The sequence below is a fragment of the Neophocaena asiaeorientalis genome, unplaced genomic scaffold, assembly GCF_003031525.2.
Source record: "Neophocaena asiaeorientalis asiaeorientalis breed wild unplaced genomic scaffold, Neophocaena_asiaeorientalis_V1.1 scaffold550, whole genome shotgun sequence".
NCBI lineage: Eukaryota > Metazoa > Chordata > Mammalia > Artiodactyla > Phocoenidae > Neophocaena > Neophocaena asiaeorientalis.
Window position 1 is genome coordinate 1,977,453 of NW_020173396.1, and position 17,672 is coordinate 1,995,124.

Here is a 17,672-nt window from a genome sequence, read left to right on the forward strand (position 1 = left end):
CTAGTTATGAATTCTTACAACTTTATTACAAGTTATTTGATTCTGAAGAACAAAGTACCTAATAAAAATAAATACAAATTGTTAAGTTCATGTTCTCTATTCTTTTCATTTTACTTGTCATAATGAAAATATAAAATCTATTCATCATGATATATTAAAATATGCCAGGGTTCACATTAAAAATACTTGTGTTTAGACTAAAAGTTAATTTGCACAGAATAAAGCTTTTTTAGAAGAAACTTTTATGTGCCCTTAGGTTTCAAACAGAAGGTTTAATAACGCTAATGAAAATACAAGAGTATAAGCCAATCTATATTTACATTACCTTCTATCACATATGAATCTGTAAAGGAGGCTATTAATCCAGAAAGCCATCTGCCAGAGTCTTCATCGTTTCACCCAAAGAAGAAATCTGTTTTTCTTTTCTACCACTACACCTTCTTATTCATCCCATGCCTCTCAGTTATGAGTCTCTATGAGTTGCTTTCCTTTGTTTAATTTTTTCAAATATGTTACAAGTGCATTAGTATAGTGAGTAATCCATTTGTCTTCCCCTCCTATTGAAATAAAGAAGAATTTCCTAGGCTAAGATTTTAGAGAGACCAGAGCTTTGGGAATCAAATTCCAAATAGCTATGTTAAAGATACAGGTTTTCATTCTCTAGACAAATTCCAAACTTTAAAATCAATTTCTTTTCATTCAACCTTACTTCCCAATTGTTGTGACAGCCAGTTACTATGAAAGTCAGAATCCTATCTATATGGCCAATATTCTAAAAATTAGATACACTCAAAATTTTCACTCTTTTCTCTATGGCAAAATTTTCCCTATCACCCATACCCTTCTGCTACCCAAAATTGTGTGCACAGATAAAGTATGCCCAGGGAATGAAAAAACTTTTCACATTACCCTAAGCAAGGTAATTACAAATATAAATTTAGTAAAACAGACACGTTTTGCGTTAGTCTTTTTCAATGTGTGATAAATCATGTATATAAAACCACATTTAAATATAATACATTAAGAATTTGACTTTTTTTTCCTTTATGATACTGAGAATATATAACTCAGACTACTTCCATTTTTTTCCTGGCTTCCAAGAAGCTAAGGGTCAAATAAATCAGCTGGTCATGACATAATTATATTAGCCTCTTTTTGAGCAAATCTATTTCCTTTTCTTTTCCAAGTTCTAGAGTATTGTCTAGTAGAAATTCATGAGTTTTATTATGCATATGTTATTTATCTTAACCTTTTCCAAATCTCTTTTAGGGAACTGGTAGGATACAACGAAAGTATAAATATGTATACAATACAATGAAAGTGTAAATATGTATACATATATCTGTATATGTACATGTAAAGATGTTACAATCAAGGGGGTAAGTTTTGATTTTAATAAAAAATTAACAGAAGTTGACAAATGCTTTTATACATCTTGAAAAATCATTTAAAACCATATACCATAAAATAAAGCAGATTTTATTTTAGCTTACATGTTTGCGATTATCAGGCTTCCTAGGATACTTAAAGGGTGTCAGAGGATTTAAGAACACAATGGCTGTTTGTGTCAACAGTGAAGCCAAAGTTTATACAGGCCTATTATGGTTCTAGTGATATTTCCTTCCTATTTTTCCATATCAGCAGAGACATCTTGAGGGAATGCACTGCTATTTGCTGGTAAGATCTTCTGATAGTGAATAGGCTAGTGAATAGGCTAGGACTTCACTGGTGGCTCAGTGGTTAAGAATCTGCCCCCCCAATGCAGGGGACACAGGTTCGATCCCTGGTCCGCGAAGATCCCATAGGCCGCCGAGCAGCTAAGCCCGTGTGCCACAAGCCACAAATACTGAAGCCCGTGTGCCTAGAGCCCGGGCTCTGCAACAAGAGAAGCCACTGCAATGAGAAGCCCCGGAGCAGCAACTAAGACACAAGGCAGCCAAAAATAAATAAATAAGTAAATAAATTTATTTTTAAAAAAAGTCGCTCGCTTGCCGGGCGGGAGTACCTGCGCGCGCAAGGGGCAGCAGGGAATGGAAGCGGAGAACGTGGGCAGGTAAGGTTTTTTTGTGGTTTTTTTTTTTACGACAGAAATCTTTATTAAAATGTGTCCTTCAGTAATATCTTAGCATACATACAATATACACACATACATCTGTATACTCTTCGACACACCTCACGGATTGCCACCATCAGTTTAAACAACAAATTAAAACTAAAAAAGGGTGGGGGGCAAAGGGGATGCAGGGTGGAACTAAGGGCAAAGTTTCCATGTTTCATCTGGTAAGAAATTGCAAATTTCTCAGAATTCCCCTGGGGAAAGCCTGTGACCAGAGAATCTCTGAAATAAAATACGTAAATCCCTGCCCCCCAGAAAAAATTCCAAAAGATGCAGTTACAAGTGTGCTTCTCAGGAGCATTCATTCCACTTCATACTCTGGCTTCTGTATCTTCTGGCTTCAAGACATTGTCCCCTCAGCTGGGGCAGAGAGGTTCATAGGCGCACTTGGGCTCGGCGCACCTGAGGCTCTGGGTGTTGAGGGGCTGCAGCTTGGCAGCCAGGGGAGCCACGCTCATCTGAGGTGATGTCTGGCACATCGTCGGACTGCGTATCGGAGCTCTCCAGGTCACTGCGGATGCTCTGGGCTGGGCCAGGCTGGTGCCCCAAGGTCTGCTGGCGTGGCAGCCTTTCTGTTCACAGCTTTGGTGTCTGCAGGGGGGGGTCTCCTCTTCACCGCTGCCATCGCCGCCACCATCACCACCATCACCTCCGCCTTCTTCATTCTCCGCCACGTGCACATGAACATGGAGTGAGTCCTCCATGCTGCTTCCACTCACCAGCTGATAGTGGCTTGGTTTGGCTTCACTATCCACTTGGATCTCCATATTGTTGTATTCTCTGTCCTGTGGGTTGTGGGAACTGATTATGGAACCGGCCAGAGCACGAGTACTTGCGTTGTCACTCATTGCACCAAGATTGGCTGTGTCTTTGGGGAAAATTTCCTTTAGGACATCGGCTCGGACTTCTAACCTGCTGTATTTTCCCTTGCCACTGGAAAGAATGCCACCACTCAGTGTGCCCCGAGAGGGCTGCAAAGCTGTCTGTTTTGCTGTATGGACCTTGCGTAACACTGAGTCCATCTGTAGGTCTTCAACTGGTGCTCAACATGCGAGTTAGACCTTCAATGCTACTTTCCCCAATGCTGGGATTCTTGAGGCCTCTAGTTTCTGGAGAAACTAGAATCTTTAGAATACAGTATCATCAAATGTAAAGCATGTAACATTTCACCTGTCATTTAAGTGGATTTACCTTGAGTTTTTGAAGGAGAGTAGTCACTTTCCTCAAAACTTTAAAATGAGTTCTACCCGAATAAATATTAGAGGGCAACAAAATTATGCTCTCCTAAACTTGATACATTTTAAAAATCACGTCAAGCATGGTTAAAGTTAAATATCTGAAATACTTACAAGCAAATAAGTAACCATAGTCATTGATCAACAAATTAGAGGCAAACTTCATGTGCTTTTTATCATCTTCAAGGCTTATATGAGTACATGAATCTAACCACACCTGCCTTATTTTCACCTGAAGATAACTCATTATTTTGTGAGTTCATAAGGCTATTATTAATATATTTTATATCTGCATAGCATGTTTCTGTTTACAAAGGATTTTCACTCATAGATGACCTCGCTCAAGCCTCACCATTCTGGGAAAACAGATTATATTTACATTAAAAGCATTGGATGAAGTTAACAAATAGACCAAATACACAGAGTTAAATCAGGCTGATTAAGACTATAGGATTTAAATATTCTGAAAGCCTTGCAAACCCAAGACAATGTGCACTTTATCACCAAGATCACTGAAAAGCCTTTACGAAGTAATATTTATATGGAACATGTTCGCCATCCAATGTTCTCTAGGATAAACTATGAGCTGTTAACATGGACAAACACAGAAGGAGCATACAGGCAGAGAATAAAAGATGTGATAAATGTACATAACTTAAGAAAAAATTTTAGTCTTTTATCAGCTACAGCCCAGATACTTAGGAGTGAGTTTTCTTATTTCAGTTCAAGATAATAATAAGGTAGATTTTGTTGTTGTTGTTGTTTTTGTTTTTGTTTCTTGTGGTACGCGGGCCTCTCACTGTTATGGTCTACTCCTGTTGCGGAGCACAGGCTCCGGAGGCGCAGGCCCAGCGGCCATGGCTCACAGGCCCAGCCGCTCCGCGGCATGCGGGATCCTCCCAGACCGGGGCACGAACCCGTGTCCCCTGCATCGGCAGGCGGACTCTCAACCGCTGCGCCACCAGGGAAGCCTGGTAGATTTTAACTTATATAAAATCTACCTTAGAACATTCTGAGGTAGGTAATATTATCATGCCCATTTTATTCATGGGGAAATTACGAAACAGATTAAAACATGTCACTTGAAATCACACACCTAATAAGTAGCCACGGTGAGATTCAAACCCAGGCAGTCTGGCTCCCTACAACTTGCCTCACCCACTCCACTGCCTTGAGAAGTTATCTGTTACTGTGAACGGGAACTTGAAGCTGTATGAAGGAAAGGGGAGGGCAGGGGCTTATATTATGATCAGGTGGTACCCATAGGCATGATTTGAGGGAAAAACAAGTAAGACACCCTTTAAAATACTCAATTCACTGGCTTTCCATCATTAGAGTTTCCTTCTTAGGATCTGTTATCAAAAATCTCCTATCTTATGAAGGTGTTCAGGAATATGTACAATCACTATCCAATACGTTAGTTTTTAACCAATATCTTAGAGATAACAATGACTCTTACGGCACCTACATGAAAGAAAATAAAATTCCACGTTCAGGGTCATGCCTAAGCCGGAACCCTCCAAGAGGAAAAAGCAACCAAAATAGCCCGCTCTACGTTTGGGCCTTGGATCAGGGCAGGAGGTGAATGGCATGGAAAGGAACTTTCTGAACACATAAAATAGCACCCAAAGAAACTGAGACCTAGCCATGAGGGTGGTCATTCATCAAATGAGGCCAGATGGATGGAAGGGAAAAGGCAAGACTTCTAAGGCTTTCAAATTGGGGGCAGAGACCTTGGCAATAAGAAACAGTTGGAAAGCTTTCAGAGATGGTTCAAAATAGAAAGGCAGGTTGGTTCATTTGTCAGCAGCAGAAGTATGAGGTGGAGTCTGGCCAGGACTTCGAGACCTTGAATCTCAAGACTGAGAGATGGCAGGCAATCAAAGTACAGGGAGTGGCACCAAGAGTGTCCTTATTCACAGCACACCCTAGAATAATACAGTCCAGGGATTCGGAATGATCAACGGCAGAGAAGTTCTTGCTTATGACATTTCCAGGACACAGCGGCCTCACAGAATCTCAAGTTTTATCACAGAGACAACTTGACTGGAGATGACAATTTCTATATACAACATCTGCTTTCCTGTTACCACTACCCACAAGAGCTCAGAGGGGATGTGAAAATAAAAATTCACTCTTCTAAAAGAGATAATATTTCATATCTATTCCTAAAAGAATAAAAAGAGAGAGACTATTGTGACAGGAGACAAGAGAAAATAGAAAGCAGGAGATATTTGGCAATGGTGGAGAGCACAGGAAATGCAGCTCCCTGGGCAGAATGCTTTTAGAAAGGGGTTCTGTTGGTGACCTGCGTTTTTCTAGAAGGAAAGAGAGAATTAAAGGATGCACATAAAATCAGAGAAGGAAAGGAGGGAGGAGAAAGGGTTTCAGAAGCAGTACCAATTTGACAGGCAGACACTATAAAAGGTATAGGTTTGAATCCAGATGCCCTGTTAAAAGAGCACAGAGGCTGTCTGAAATAAACAACATGGTGAAGAGTAGGCAAAAAATGCCTAAGCTAAGAGGTAAATCATAATTCCTAGACCCAGATTTCCATGGTAGCATTATAGCTCATGGTGCAAAGACTACTTTATACCTATAGAAACTAGAGTGATATATGAGTTAATTCCCAAAGGAGAATTAAAGATCTGGGAAGATGAGTACGCCAGCTAGGAGATCGCATTCTAAAAATGTTCATTTGTTTTCTTTAGATGTGATTCCTCACCTTTTTGAAATTGCTACCTTGGGCCAAATAGGAGACCACTGAGGTACTCAGGGTGCTTGTTCATTCCTGAATATTTTCATCATTATTAAGAGTAAGTGTCAAATTTTGAAGTGCCTGATAAAACATACATCTTGGAAACCTAAATATATTTTGCATTGAGATCCCTAAGTCTGTGCTAAATAAATGCAGAGAGATACAGCTTATTCTAGATGAAAACGAAAGTAACTCATATCTATTCCTTTTATTAGAAAATAAGAGACTGGGAAATTTGGGTTACATTTTTTAAATACATTAGCCCTCTTTTACATAACCTTAAGAGTTTTTCTTACTTAGTTCTTCTTAAACTATATTTCAACAATGACAATAATAATAACAGCAGTTATCATTTCATTGTTTATACTGTGCCAAGCACTCAGATATTAAAATGAATCCTCGCCAAACAATCTCTTAAGGTAGACAAGCCCCAATTTACAGATAAGGCAACTGAAGCATCACTGTCGCAAGCAACTTCCCCAAGAATACACAGAGCTGGAAAGTGGCAGAGCTGAAGTTTGCACACGGATCTGTCTGAAGTTCACATCCTTCACCACTAGGCTCCTAAGCTCAGTGCTGCCAGCTGGGACTACAATAATGGACAATTCATGGTTCAATCCTCAAGCAGTCCAATGACGAGTGAAGAGAGAGGGGAAAAAGAACAGCTATAATCCATAAGATTATGAAGGAGTTCTGTAAGAAACATAGACTTAGCACTAATAGCCTGAGTATGAACAGTGAAGGCGGGTATGTCTGCACTGGACCACAGAATGAGGAGCCAGGTGGAGAAGGGTTGGGAAGAGCTGGGGGCGGAAAGTATCCAGCCAGGAGAGCCAGTTACCTGCTGATTGAATTCAGTCTAAACATAAATGAAATGAATCACTGGATGGCATCACCAATGAGGAAGATTCTACTTTTAATGGTCACTTCTTCAAAACAGCCCGATGTCCCCATTATTCTTAAGAAATGTTCAGTTTTATTAAGCTTGCTTTTTATTCTGTTCAATTTTTTTAATTAAGAGTAAAACCAGAGGAACTTCAATAACGACCCTCAGATTGATGCTACTTTATTGATTACTGGCTTTGGGTTTGGGCAGTCCAGCTAACTGGGTGTCTGACCACTGTATATTTCAAAGCAGTTTTCTAAATCTCACTAGTAAGAAAATTATTAATTCAAATCCAAAGCTTCGCTTCAAATATATTGCTTTTCTTTCTCCCCCTCCTTATCTCCAGGGCTATGGTTTGTTACTGAGGAAATTAAACTGAGCAGGAACAAGTTGTTTTTCAAAGACCACTTTTAAGATTTAATACTTTGCAATATCAATCAGATTAGATCTACACAAATTAACAGCAATTTAGAAGTATCTAACAAAACATAAAAGGTGCATAACCTAAAACAGAGCAGTCTAACTACTCAGTGTTTACCTGATAGAAATGCCCACACAGGTGGGCACAATGAGGCACGCACAGGGAGGTTCAATGCAGTGTACCTAGTGGTAAGAGCAAAAGCTGGATGCAACATAAATGATCATCTACCAGGCAATAGTTAAACAGGGATTCTGGATAGCAGTTAGAAACAACGAGGTAAATCTTTACGGACTAACACAGTAAGATCTCTAAGACATGTTAATGAAAAAAATCAAGTTGTGGAATATGTACAGTATAGACACTAATTATGTAGAAACATCACACACTCACAGCCACTCATGTATGTATTTATGTAGCGACCTCTTTCTTAATCTATCTGTAATGTACATTTATACATACACATGCATATATATATACATTATATTTAATGCATAGTGACTGGGGTTGAGGGAAGTATTCAAGAGACTTTATCTGTCCCCATTTATTTACTTAATTGCTATAAAAACAATATCTATGTTACTTGTAGAGTTAGAAATAAAATAGAAAGTTTTAAAATTTTTAAGTAAATTAAAAACTAAATGTACTTTCAATTTATCATAAATTAATCTACTGCATTCCATTTTTAACCAACTTATTAAATAGCCTGTAATTCTTAGAGATTTTCCCCCTCTTGAAAAAAAACAGATCAAACTTTTGCATTTTGCAGACTTGTACGTCCCAGGCTCGTGTCCTGATAGAAATTCAGTTTTATGGGTGTCCAGGCATGGTTGGGAACTCAGGGAGCAGCACATGCTCTCTTCCTTTACTCAGCACCACAAAATGGGTGTCTAATAAATATAAAAGGACAAAGGAATGAACCAACCAATAGATAAATGACAACATCGGTAAATATTATACTCATGTTTCCTAGCATTGGTCAGGATTAAAAACCCAGCAATTTTCAGAGAGGAATTAGAGAATATTCAAGAAAAAACTAAAATCTCTTTTATTCTAAGCTACACTGTTATATTGATCTTGTTAATGATGCTAAGTATTGATCTCCAGAAGCAAATTAAGACTCATGTCATAGACTTTCATCCCTCTCCAGCCCTGGACATTAAGTCGTTAATTTTCTTGTCAGGTTTTTTTTTTAATCCAAGTAGTGCTTAATTATCATAAAATGACTTTTTAGGGATAGCTTCTAAACCCTCGTTAGCCATTAAGTATAAATAAATTTTTTAATTCAACCACTGTTTCAATTTAATTATTTTGGTTTAAAAAAACTATTGCGCCCTTCATTGGACTTACTGTATACCTTTTGCTACTCAAAGTATGGTTCTAGGACTAGCAACATCAGCTTATCATGAAAGTTCTTTAGCAACAGACAATCTCAGATATCACCCAAGACCTACTGAATCAAAATCTGTTTTTAATAAGATTCTTCAGTGGTTCATATACACATTAAAGTTGGAGAAGCACTGCCATATACTACTCTTGTTATTATTGAAATTAACTTTTTAAATTATAGAGATAACACATGTATATGTTTTTTAAAGTATTAAAGGACCCTACAACCAAAAGCAGACAATATAAGAAAACTACAGACAAATATCTCTCATGAACATAGCCATAAAAGTCCTTAACAAAAATATTAGAAACAGAATTAAAGAACATATTTTTAAAAAGAATTATACACCATGACTGCTATGGTCTAAATGTTTACACCGCCTCAAAATTCACATGTCGGAATCCTAATGCCCAATGTGATGCTGGTAGGAGGTGGGACCTTTGGGTGCTTAGGTCATGAGGGTGGAGCCCTTGTGAATGGGATTATTGTTCTCGTAAAAGAGATCCCACAGAGCTCCCTAGCTCCTTCACCATGTTAAGATACAATGCGAAGTCTGTAACCCAAAAGAGGGCCCTCACCTGACCATGGCACCCCAATGTCAAACTTCCAGCCTCCAGAACTGTGAGAAATAAATTTCTACTGTTTATAAGCTTCCCAGTGTGTGATATTTCATATGGCAGACTGAACAAACTAAGACAACAGCCAAGGTATATGAAGTTGGTTCAGCATTCAAAAATCCATTAATATAATCCTTCATATCAACAGAATTTTTAAAAATCACATGATCATATCAATAGACACAGAAAAAGCATTTGACAAAATCCAACAATATTCATGATAAAAATCCTCAGTAAACCAGAAATAGAAGGGAAGTTTCTCAACTTGATTATAAAAACCTATAAAAACATACAGTTAATATCCTACTTAATGGTGAGAAACTCAAAGCTTTCCCACTGAGATCAGGTACAAGGCAAGGATGCTCCCTCTTACCACTCATTTTCAACAGCATGCTGGAAGTCCTTATTAATGCAATGAGACAAGGAGATAAAAGTTATGCAGACTGGGAAGGAAGAAATAAAACTATCTTTGTTTTGCAAATGACATGATTATCTATGCAGAAAAAGCGAAAAAAATCAATTTTTAAAAAAATTCCAATTACAGCAAGGTTGCATGATACAAGATTAATATACAAATGTCAATTGCGTTCCTATTTACTAATGACGAATAAGTGTAACTTGCAATTAAAAACACAGTACCATTTACATTAACACCCTCCAAAATAAAATACTAAGGTATAAATCTCACAAAATAGGTGTAAGATCTATATGAGGAAAACTACAAGACTCTGGTGAATAAAATCAAAGAAGAACTAAATAAATGGAGAAATATTCCATGTTCATGGATAGGAAGACTCAGTATTATCAAAATGTCAGTTCTTCCCAACTTCAGCTATAAATTCAATGCAGTCCCAATCACAGTCCCAGCAAGTTATTTTGTGGATATTAACAAACTGATTCTGAAGTTTATATGAAGAGGCAAAAGACCTGGGAATAGCCAACACAATATTGAAGGAAAAGAACAAAGTTGGAAGACTGATGCTACTCAACTTCAAGACTTACTATAAAGCTACAGTAATCAATATAGTGTGATGTTGGTGAAAGAATAGACAAATAGATCAATGGAACAGAATAGAGAACCCAGAAATAGAACCATATATATACAGTCAACTGATCTTTGACAAAGGAGCAAAGGCAATGTAATAGACTGTTGGGAAAATTAATAGTCTTGTTCAGGCTTCAGAGGCAACAATAGGCCTTTGATTAAACAAAGACCCTGAAAGAAGCTACATACTGAACTGCTGGACTATGTGCAGGTCAGCAGAAATGGTGCTAGCAAGTCTTGGGAACCAACAGATAAGGAAGGGAGTAAGTCACGGAACTTCCTGGGCCTTGGGAATCTGGCCAGTTCCCAGGATCAATGAACACCTCGAGACTTATGACTAAAGTATCAAAGCATTTATGATAGTAGCCAGAGCTGCATATTTGCACTTAAGCTGATGATTATGAGCTCACAGCTTGGCGTTAAAAACAGGACTCCTCTGGGCGACACTCTGAAGTCTCACCTGTGGGGTGGACACACTGTCCAGGACCTTCCAATTGGGATTCCAGATTGCTGTTCCAAGGACTTCCCAGCATTGCTCGGATCTGGATGTAGGTGTTTCCCCAATTGGTGATGTATGCACTTTTATCTATATCTAGCTAGCTAGCTATATATTTATATTGCTTGTTCTCCCAACTTGGTGATACAAATTCTCCCAGGTTGGTGATGTTGCTTGTTTTCTCAATTTGGTGATGTTGCTAGTTCTCCCAAAATTGGTGATATATGTACATTTACTTCTCTCTCTCTGTATATATACATATTACTTGTCCTTATATTGCAACTTATACTTCTATAATAAATTTCCTTAATTCTTGCTCATTAAAGTGTGGAATGGTTATTTTGCTGGTGAATACTCTGAACCTGAAGCTGAAAGTAAGTCTTTCAGCAAAACACGGACAAAGATAGTCTTTTCAACAAATGATGCCGGAACAACTGGACATCCACATGCAAAAAAAAATTAATCTAGACACAGACTTTACATCCTTCATAAAAATTAACTCAAAATGGATTATAGACCTAAATGTAAAATGCAAAACTCTAAAACTCCTGGAAGATAACAAAGGAAAAAACCTGGATAACCTTGGGTATGGTGATGACTTGTTAGGTAAAATACCAAAGATACAATTCATGAAAGAAATAATTGATAAGCTGGCTTTCATTAAAATTTAAAACTTCTGCTCTTTAAAAAACAATGTCAAGACAATAAGAAGACAAGCCACAGACTGGGGGAAAATATTTGCAAATAAGACATCTGATAAAGACTATTATCCAAAATATATAAAGAACTCTTAAAACTCAACAATAAAGCACACAATATTTTTAAATGGGCCAAAGACCTTAACAGACTCCTCACCAAAGAAGATATACAGATGGAAAATAAGCAAATAAAGGAAATGCAAATTAAAACAACAATCAGATACCAGATACATCTATTAGAATGACCAAAATCTGGAACACTGACAATACCAAGTTCTGGCAAGGATGTAGAGTAACAGAAATTTTCATACATTGCTGGTGGGAATGCAAAAACAATACAGCCACTTTGGAAGACAGTTCGGCAGTTTCTTACAAAACCAAACACTCCTACCATACGATCCAGCAATCATGATCCTTGATACTTACCCAAAGAGGTGAAAACTTAAGTCCACACATAAACTTGTACACAGATGTTTACAGCAGCTTTATTCATAACAGCCAGAACACTGAAGCAACCAAGGTGCCCTTCAGTAGATGAACTGATAAATAAACTGTGGCACATCCAGACAATGGATGGGTAGAGGCTGGAAGACAATGGAATGTCATTTCATTAAAATATTATTTAGTGATAAAATTATATGAGCTATCAAGCCATGAAAAGACATGAAGGAACTTTAAATGCATGCTATTAACTGAAAGAAGTCAATCTGAAAAGGCTACAAACTGTATGATTCCAACTATTTGATATTCCAGAAAAGGCAAAGCTATGGAGATAGTAAGTGGTTGCCAGGGGTTGGGAGAGATTAATACGTGGAGCACAGAGAATTTTTAGGGCCATGAAAATACTCTGTATATTATAATGGTGGATGTATGTCATTATGCATATGTCCAAATCCATAGAACGTACACCACCAAGCATGAACCCTACAATAAACTATGGACTTCGAGAGATTATGATGTGTCAGTATAGGTTTGTCAAGCTTAACAAATGTAACCACACTGGTGGGGGATGTTGACGATGGAGGAGGCTATGCATAGGTGGGGTAGGGAATACAGGTATGCCCTGCTTTTCCAAAGTCCACTTTATAGCTTTTATGAGAGACCTACATTAGTACATGTTTTCATTAACTGAAAGAAACCCAAAGAGGACTTTTGCTTTTACCAAAAAAGGCAAAAAGCAAAATTAGCACTCAGCCTTTGTTCTGCAGTGAGGTGTTACAAAGGCAGCTCGCACCCTGAGCAGCGAAATTGGCACCTCCAAGCTCTTTCCCTGGTAACTACTCAGCATCTCAACATCAAGCCATCATAGCTTTGAACTGTGTCTGTACTTTATCTTGATTTATTTTGTGCATCCATCCAAAAAGATGTGTCTTAAGGTAATTGCTTCTTTGCTTTAGGACACTTCAGTTTAGAAAGGGTTTTATGGGAACACTCTACTTCCAGATAGTGGGGGAAACCTGATATGGAAAAATCTCTGTACCTTCCACTCAAATTTTCTGTGAACTTAAAACTGTTCTTAAAAAAAAAAGTACAAAAGGGCATAAAATGAAAATGAAGAGTGTTTCTCCCCACCACCTACTCGTTTCAGTGCCCAGAAACTGTGAATACAAAGTTTCTTTATTACTGTTTTTTCCTAATTTTTCAGACAGTTAGTTGAAGATATTGCTATTTTGTGTTCTAGCACCTGGAATTAGGATGAAAAATCTGATTCATATTTCTAACATTGCTTTGTAGGTAACCCATTTGTTTTCACTGGAAACTTTTCAGATTTCCTCTTATCCTTGGAGGGATGGAATTTCCCCTAGAAAGTATCCAAATTATTTTCTCCTAGAACTTTTTTTTTTTCATTTATCTTACTTGACGTACTTACCAGACTTTTTCAATATTAAGAAAGAACCTTTCTTAAGCCTGAAGAAATTTTCTTCTACTATGTCTTTGATTATTTCCTGTGTTTCACTGCCCCCTTTCTCTGTTTTGGAATCCTGAGCTAATATTCAGTTAGCATCAATTCTGACTGGATAGCCTCCATTTGATCAGTCTATGCCTATGCCATATCAGTGGTTAAATATCTTGAATGGTACCTCCAACTAGATTTATTCCTTGGGTCCTTAAAGTCTTTCACTCTCATATTTTCCAGTTCTGTGGTATGTTTCTGTAATGGACTGAACTGTGGCCCCCAAAAGATATGTCCATCTCAAACCTCAGAATATAACCTTATTTGGCAAAAGGGTCTTTGAAGATGTAATTAAAGTAAGGATCTCTAGATGGGACCAACCTGGATTAGGGTGAGCCCTAAATTCAATGGCAAATCCTTAGAAGAGGAGAGAAATAGTTACACTGGCACACAAGAGAAGGCCATGTGAAGATGGAGACAGAGATTGAAATGATGGATCTACAAGTCAGGGAACACCGAGGACTGCCAGCAGTCACCAGAAGCTAAGAGAGAAACATGGAACAGATTCTCCCTCAGAGCCTCCAGAAGAAACCAGCCCTGCTGATACCTTAATTTCGTACTTCTGGCCTCCAGAACTGTGAGAATATAATCCTGTTATTTTAGCACCAAGTTTGTGGTAGTTTGTTAAGTCAGTCCTAAGAAATTAAAACAGTTTCATTTTATCTTCCAGATTCTTACTTTATTTTCAACTACAAGCATCTCATGATTTAGCCAACTCAAACTTTATTACAGTTTATTATTATATATTTAACTTCCCAGATTATTTTCTTAATTTTGATTGCTCATTTTCTCATATCATGTTTATATTAATTTATGGATGCAAAAAATTTAGAACCTTCCTGAAGATATTAATTTAAAAACTTTATTTTCTATTTTGTTCTTTCTTTGGTCTAGAATCATCTCTCCTGGTTCAATCTTTCATTTTGCTGGGTTTTCTCAAGTATCTGGTAATATTTTACATCCATTTATGTTTATGAATCACAGACTACACTTGTTGGTATAAATAATAGGCTTACATTTCTTCTATGGTTTTATAAGTCTGTTTTCCCAGCTTGTCTCCCCTTTGTGTGCGTGCATGTCTGACATGTGCATATATGTTAGGGCAAAGGGAAGCTGACACATGTACCGAGGCTGCTAACTTCAACTAGAAGTCTGTATCAACTACTTCACATTATATTCTTTTAATTTCTCTAATAAAATAAATTCCTGCAGAATAGGGATTTGTTTTTATTAACTTTTCCTATAGAAATTATTATAAATGAACATTTTAAAATTAATTGGTGAGTTAGTAAGTAAATGAGTGAGTGAAAGAAAGCCAGCAAAATAAGTTAAAAGCTAACCTGCTCAAGTGAAGGCAAAACTCAATGCTTTCACTATTTGGAGAGAAAAGTGGCAGAAGTGAATTGTGATTTAATATACATTTAAGTAAAAATCATTAATCTTCAGTTTTCAATTAATATGCCATTTTAATGAAAAATTCATTTCACTGGATCAGATAGCTCACAATGTCTTTTCAATTGCAGAATATTCAATATTTATCATTTTAGATGTATGTTCAGGACACATTTTATTAGATTTTTGCAAATGCATGGATTACTAACTATACAGACAGATGTGCATCAGTTTGTACTTTGAAAATGATTACTAACTATGCAGACAGATGTACATCAGTTTTTACTTTGAAAATGTATTATGCAAATTCACTGTCCAAGTTTTGTGCCTGGAAATCAGTCCCTCGGCAGGTTAAATGGAATGGTCTGTGAGGGCTCTGATCTTAGTGCCTTGAATTAATAATTGGATATTTTCCAAATTGAAAAACATTTTTAAAAGTGACTCAAAGTCAATTTTTTCCATTCCTTTACGACTTATAACCCTAAAGCCAGAAGTAGAAAGAGGGAAAGGATCAGCTTTGTTGACTGGAGACATTTAAGCTGGTCTTAGAGGATATGAGGGTATTCACCAGATATGAGAGAAAAGAAAGGGCACTCCAGGCAGAGGAAGCAAAGAAACCCTCAAATAACTAGGATTAAAACATCTTCACCATGATAAAGGGCATCTATGAAAAACCCACAGCCAGCATCATACTTAATGGTGAAAGTCTGAATACTTTCCCCTAAGATTAGGAACAAGCAAGAATATCTTCTTCACTTCTATTCAACATTGCACTGGAGATTCTTTCCAGAACAATTAACAAGAAAATAAAAAGCATCCAGATTGGAAAGGAAGAAGTAAAACAATCTCAATTTGCAGATGACATGGTCTTAAACATACAAAATCCAAAGGAACTCACTACAAAACTATTAGGAATAATAAGTTTAGCAAGGTTCCAGGATACAAAATTAATACATAAAAAAATCAATTGTATATAGAGTAGCAATGAGCAAACTGAAAATGAACTTAATAAAACAATTCCATTTACAATAGCATCAAAAAGAATTTTAAAACTTAGAAATAAAATTACAAAATAAGTGCAAAATTATATTCTGAAAACTATACAACATTCTCAAAAGAAATTAAGAAGACCTAAATAAATGAAAAGATATTATTCATGGATCAGAAGGCTTAATATTGTTAAAATGGAAACTCTCTCCAAATTTATCTATAGATTCAATACCGTTTCTATCAGAGTCCCAGTTAGCATCTTTGCAACATTTGGTAAGCTAATCCTAAAATTAATATGGAAATCCAAAGAAATCAGAATATCCAAAACAATTTTGAAAAAGAAGAAACTTGTAGGAGGGACTCACACTTCCTAATTTCAAAACTTTTCTACAAAGACACAGTAATCAAGACAGTATGATACTATTATGAGGGTAGAAATAAAGATGAATGGAATAGAGAGTCTACAAATAAACCCTCACAATTATGGTCAGTTAATTTTTGACAAGGGTGCCAAGAAAATTTAAAGGGGAAAAAATAGTCTACTCAGTAAGTGGTGCTGGGACAACTAGATATCCACATACAAAAGAATGAAATTTTACCCCTACCTCACAAAATTATACAAAAATTAAGTTGAAGTGTATTAAATTCCTAAATGCAAGAGATGAACCATAAAACTCCTAGAAGAAAACATAGGTGTAAATCTTCATGATCTCATATTAGGAACAGTTTCTTAGATAGAACATCAAAAGTATAAGCAACAAAAGAAAAAATAATTGTACTTCATCAAATTTTAAATCATTTTGTGTTTCAAAAGATACCATCGAGAAAGTGAAAAGATAACCCATAGAACAGGAAAAACATTCACAAATCATATGTTTGATGTGGAACTTGTGTCTAGAATACATTAAAAAAAAACTCTTACAAGTCAGTAATAAAAACTAAATAATAAAAAGACAAGTGTGTCAATTAAAAATAGGTAAAGGATCTGAACAGACATTTCTCTAAAGAAGATATACAAATGGCCAATAAGCACATGAAAAGATGCTCAACATCATATCCAACAGGGAAATGCAAATCAAAGCCACAAGTAAATACCATTTCACACCACCAAGATTGCTATAATCAAGAAGACAGATGATACCAAGTGTTGGCAATGATGTGAGAAATTGGAATCCATACATTACTGGTAAGAATGCAAAACAGTGCATCAACTTTGGAAAACAGTCTAGGAACTCCTTGAAAGTTTAAACACAGAGTTACCAGCAATTCCACTTCTAGTTATATACCCAAGAGAAATGAAAACATAAGTACAAATAAACACAAATGTTCACAGTATCATTATTCATAAGTGCCAAAAAGTGAAAAATCCATTCATTAATAAATCAATAAATAAAATGTGGTATATCCATATGAGGGAATATTATTTGGCAATAAAAATAAGATACTGATACATGCTCAAACATGGATGAACCTTGAAAGTGTTATGCTAAGTGAAAGAAGCTAGAAACAAAACACTATATGTTGTATCATTCCATTTGTACAAAATGTTCATAACAGGAAAATCTATACTGACAGAATGTGGATTAGTGGTTGCCTAGAACTCAGGAGACTGGAAGGAAATGGAGACTTAGTGGTAAGGGATATGGAATTTATTTGTGTGTGTGGGGTGATGAAAAT

At 36.6% G+C, this 17,672-nt stretch overlaps 1 pseudogene; it reads right to left on the bottom strand.

Moving 5' to 3' along the window:
• Positions 1–2,427: 2,427 nt before the first annotated feature.
• Positions 2,428–17,672, bottom strand: part of LOC112400944 (E3 ubiquitin-protein ligase RNF19B pseudogene) — an 81,842-nt pseudogene continuing 66,597 nt past the window's right edge.